The following is a 5921-nucleotide window of genomic DNA, read 5'->3' on the forward strand; positions in this document are numbered from 1 at the left end:
TCCTGCTCCTGCAGGGCCAGGCTCCACTGACAGTTGGCCCAGTCAGTGAACTAGCCTAGCTAGGTTCCTGGAGGCCCCAGGGAGTGGCCACTGCACACATCTGAGGGCAGTGGAGCACTCAAGGCAGCTTGGCGTGTTGTGGTGGGAACTTGGAGCTCAGCAACATGCCACTAACTGGGTAGGGCTGCCCCTCCTTTCCTAGAAAGCCAATCTAGGAGATCACTGCACCCCAGGCTGAATGAAGTTTAAGGGCAGGTGAGTGGGCCCCTTGCTTTCTAGGGAGGGCAGCCAGGGAGGGAGTCCCTGAACATGGGTGTCAGAGGTAAGGAGCAAGAGAGCAAGGGAGCTTCCAGCTCAGTGCACCCTCTGCACCAGCCAGGCCCCACTTTGGTGACACCAGCTGCTGCTTCTGCTGCTGCTGCTGCTGCCCGGCACCAGGTCCAGTCCAGAAATCCTTTGGGCCCGAAAGTCCAATATTCCCTTCCATGGTCTTGCAAAGGCAGAAATATCTAGCCAGTTTGGCTGAACCTCAGGGTTCCTCCTCTGAGACTAACTCTAGGCTCGAAGATACAAAGCCCTCTGAGACAAATGCCCGAGGTTCTTGGGGCAACCCCTGGAGGAAGGGATTTCACTGGAGTGTCACAGCCCCTGCCACAAAGATGCTCCAAAAAGGTCTGTGGGAGGAGCAGAACAAGTGCCCCATTGTGGTGACCTGATAATCAGGCTTATCCAGTGCTGCCTGTCAATTTCACACCTCAGCCTTGCTGTAGGAGTGGAAATGTAGAAGTTTCTAAAGTTGGATATCAAAGAAGGGGGAGAGTTCAAATTTTTTCTGTGGAACACTGAATCCAGAAAGGAGTCGAGAAAGAGAGGATAGTGATTATTTCACAGTTGCAGAAAGAAATTATAAATGGTATTTATTTGCCTTTGAAAAATACCAGTAGCTTATTATCATCAGCTTCAAGATATCCTCAGCAAGAAGCACAGGCAGAAGAATCAGAAGCAAACATCAGACTGGACAAGAATTCAACTTCCATAGAACATAAAGTTCTTGCAGCTTCTGAGGCACTTCTTGTGGATCAGTGGACAGCGATCACACATGTGCTACTTTTGGTTTTCTGGCAAAAGATGTAAGAGGGAAGACTTTCCTGGCAGAAAAGAACCTTCACCCAATTTCAAAATAAGAAGTCAAATATTCTATGAGTCAGCATTCCATCCCTTTAATGAGATACTGGAGATAACTTACATATAAAGACAAAATGTTTATTTTTCTTAGGATTTGGGATGTTCTCACCCATGAACCAAGGACCCCTTGCTTTGCTCCTCTAGAAAGGGAAGCACAACATGATGGAAGCACAAGGCCAAGCAAGGGGCTCACCTCATGAGCTAGGAAGCGCTAGAGCACAGGCCAGGGCTACAATCTCCTCTGGGGCATATGCACCATGACCTGAGAACTTCCCTTTACCCTGACCTCTCAAAACTTGCACCACCTCCCAATCACCCTGCCCTGGGGACCAAGCCTTGAACATAGGTTGCCTTGAGATTCTTCACCATCCCAAGCACAGCTACCCTTCACTGAGTGCAGTGAATCAAGAAGCCTTGTTCCCAGGGAAGAGAAAATCCATACCACTTTGACAGTTTCCTATGAATAGGTGTCTTCAACTCTGTGTATTCCAATATTCACTATTATGTTGTCAAATGGAAATCCTGGAGAAAGTTCTGGTGATTTTGTGGAATAGTTTTCATTAACTCAGAAAGGAAATAAAAATAATTAATAAATTTAATCTTTTGCTAATCACTAAATAATTTTAATGGTTAAATAATTATTAAAGCTTCATAAAAAGAAGTATAGAGAAAGCTATAAAAATAAATTAATTCCATAACTGCCTTTGTGAAGATGAAGGGTAGTGGTAGTATTTCAAGCACTGAGACAAATTTGCAACTGGGATGCAATATGCAGAGGATTTCTTTCCACTTGGTATATTTTGTATGAATATTGACCGTCCATGTTGTTTGATTATCTGGCATTCCCTCATATTTGGATTCAGAATTGCCCAGGGCTACCCTGGAACAGGCCATATTCATACCAGAAAGACAAAGTACTAAACTCTAGTCAGGATATGCAAATGATCCACATATCTTCCAGTTCATAAGGTTTTCATTTTACCTATGGACACTAACAATTGTTGACATATCTTTAGGAAACTTGTAGTTTTCAGGAAAGAAAGGTGCAGTCCTTACTCTCATTCTGTCTTTCTCCCTATTTGTGAAGTCTTTATCTGTTCAGGGTATTTGCCAATATTTGACAAGGTCCCAAATTCCTTTTGTTGTTCAAATCAAAGGCATTATAGGATGTGTGCTCAGTTCTATAATAACCATACAATTATACTCCTAGGAAATTTGTATCAGCATAAAGGGATAGTTATCAAAGGAGTGTGAAGCGATAGATACTTTCTTCATTGGTCAATTTTTATATAATTTTTATTTTCTTTTATATTAAATGGAACTTGCCAAAAATGTCAGTTCCATATGAGTAACAATACCACTAAAGCCTAGAGTAGTCAGCTCCTTGCTTTGGTGAAGACAAGATCTGATCAGAATGACCTGAGGGGCAGAAAATTTTCTTTGGGGGCTCACGAGTTCAGAGGTCTCAGTCCATAGAGAGCAGGCTCCATTCTTTGCAACCTCAGATGAGGCTGAACATCGTGGCAGGAGAGTGTGGCAGAAGGAAGTAGCTGGCATGATCATCAAGAAGCAGAGAAAGAGATTTCCACTTTCCACATACAGATACATAGCCCACAGCCTTGATCCAGACCTCCTCCATCTGCACCCCACCTGCCTCCAGTTACCAGCCAACTGATCCTAGCAGGTGAGGAGTTCACAGATTGGGTGAAGGCTCTTGACAACCAATTAACTTCTATTATCCAAAGATTCAAAGGAATATTGACAAGAAGAGAAAACAGCCTCCTCCACGCAACACTACACAGCATAGTGGGAAAACATCCAAGAAAACCACAAAAAGACTATAAAGATATATCACAAGAGTTTTGACCAGATGAATATGTTATAGCGAAGCCACCTTTGTCAATACCTGTCATGGCTCCTCAGGCAGATGAGAACAACTAAGATATTCCTGCACCGCCTCTTCCTCATTTTCTCAAAGAAACATCAAATGGTACAAATGCTAAACAGGGGAAAGGGAGAAAAGGCAGTGCCAAGGACCAGCTCTCTTTTTTATCACCTCTGGATGTCACAGCTCAAATGGAATTTGACTTCACTGCTGGACAACTACAATTAGGCCACCTAATTTGACATACAGCCTGGGAGCCTGCCTCAGAAATGTACTACAGAACAAAGACTGGTGCAGGTTCTCCTTTAATTTCATGTCCTGGAATAATTGTGAGTATCCTTTCTTCTTCAAGAAGAGGCAGAGTAACACCCCACTCTCAGTGGACAGCTAACCCTGATACAATTAGTGGCAACAGAAAGAAAAGAAACAAGAAAAGAAAGAAAGAACCACAAAAAGGCTCACTGAACCTTGATATCTCCAGATGATTCAATTTTCTATAACCCATACAAGGGATCATGCCAAGGACATGAGTTTGCAGACATTCACTTTCCCCAAACATCTCAACCTGAACTTCACTGAAAAAGCCTTTCACCCTGTTTTTGTTTTTTTTTTTTGTTTGTTTGTTTTTTTGTTTTGATTTTGTTTTTGTTTTTGTTTTTTTTTTTGGTTTTTTTTTTTTTTGAGAGAGGGAGAGAGAGAGAGAGAATTTTTTTAATATTTATTTTTTAGTTTTTGGCAGACACGATATCTTTATTTGTATGTGGTGCTGAGGATCGAACCCCGGGCCGTACGCATGCCAGGCGAGCACGCTACCGCTTGAGCCACATCCCCAGCCCCATCACCCTGGTTTTGATTCTTGTCAAGGAAATGCCTGAGTGTGTGAACAATGCTCGGGTGAAATGACTGCAGAGCAGTAGAGAGTCTGGCACTCAGAGTGGAAGTGTCCCTCATTCATCCACTTCCAAGTCAAAGGCCTGGAGATTCGTGGCTCTAGCAGGAGAGTGCACTTGTGTGTGTCCTCTATGGGTCTCTCTGGGCCTTGCACACCAAGGGTCCTGCTTGGTGTCTGCTATGCCATCCTGACTGCTCTCCAGATATCTGCAGGTGTCACAGACAGGTGGACTGACAACATAGTGATGTTACCATGCACAGGCCAGCAGAGGAACTTTCCTTCCTGGCGGTATCTCAGCAAGTTCCAACCCAAGCAGCAGCTCAGTGGTCAGGTAGAAGGGGAGACCTTGGGACGGAAACCCAAGAGGGTATATTCTTTACAACACATGCGGCCCCAAGTTCTTCAGCTCCTTGAAGTGGAGCATAGTTCTGCTGATGGCCTGTCCAATGTGCCCTCTGGGCACTCCTGCTCCTTCCAGGGCCCTGGACCCAGCAGCTATCACTCGCCTGCCAACACCACCCTGCAGTACTGCTAGGCGGCGCCATCTGTGGTTGATTGCACCAGGCAGGCAGAGTGCCCCGCACACACTGATCTGGGCGCCAGCACTGGGGGCTCCACAGGTTCAGCGAACCTGGGAGGGCTGGAGGGCCAGCGAGCACCAGAAGGATGTGAGGATTATCCCAGGTAGCACCAGACCCAGTCGCCTTGCCCTCATGCCCTGTTCCTCCATGTTCTGACTCCACTGAGAGTTGTTCCAGTCAGGGAACTCGCCTACATTACCAGTGGCCCCAGGGAGCAGCCGCTGTGGATCTGAGGGCAGTGGAGCATCCAAGGCAGCTCACGGGGTTGTGGGATCTTTGAGCTCAACAACATCCCACTAACTTGGTAGGGGTGGCCTTCCATTCCTAGAATGCCAATCTAAGAGATCACTGCACCCGGGGCAGAATGAAGGTTAAGGGATTGTGGGTGGGCCCCTTGCTTTCTAGGGAGGGCAGCAGGTAGGGAGTCCCTGAACATGGTTGTCAGAGGGAAGCAGCAAGAGAGCAAGAGAGCTTCCAGCACAGAGCACCCTCTACACCAGCCAGGCCCCACTTTGGCAACAGAGGGCTGTGGAGGTGGCTGCTGCTGCTGCTGCTGCTGCTGCTGCTGCTGCCAGGCGCCAGCACTGGAGGTGTGTAGGACGCTCTGCCTGACTGCTGCGACCAACCACGGACAACACACCTCTGGGATGCCCACTTCACATGGAATTTGACTTCCCTAATGAACCACTATTGTTAGGGCACTTAATTTTACATGCTTCCAGGGAGCCTGCCTCAGAAAATACTACAGAACAAAGACTCATGCATGTTCTCCTTTGATTTCATGCCCTGGGATAATTGTGAGCATCCTTTCCTCTTCAAGAAGAGGCAGAGTAACACTCCACTTTCAGTGGACAGCTAAACCTGGATACAATATGTGGTAACAGGAAAAAAAAGACAAGAAGAACCACAAAAAGGCTCATTGCACCTTGATCCCTCCAGATGATCCAATTTTCTGCAACCCATACCAAAATCATGGCAAGGACATGAGTTTGCAGACATTCACTGTCCCCAAACATTCCAACCTGAACTGCATTCAAACAATCCCTGGTTTCGACTCGTCAATAAAATGCCTGAATGTGTCAACAATGCTTGGGAGAAATGACTGCAGAGCAGGGGAGAGTCTGGCACTCAGCGTGGAAGCGTCCCGCATCCATCCACTTCCAAAACAAATGCCTGGAGATTCTAGGTTCTGGCAGGAGAGTGCACTTGTTTGTGTCCCCTGTAGGCCTCTCAGCCTTGCATGCCAAGGGACCCGCTTGGTGGTGCTATGCTCTCCTGGCCGGTCTCCAGATATCTGCTGGTTTCAGGGACAGGCGGACTGACAGCATAGTGAAGTCACCTTGCACAGGCCAGCAGAGGAGCTTTCCTTCCAGGCGGC

This window comes from Marmota flaviventris, chromosome 6, assembly GCF_047511675.1.
Source record: "Marmota flaviventris isolate mMarFla1 chromosome 6, mMarFla1.hap1, whole genome shotgun sequence".
NCBI classification, from domain to species: Eukaryota; Metazoa; Chordata; class Mammalia; order Rodentia; family Sciuridae; genus Marmota; species Marmota flaviventris.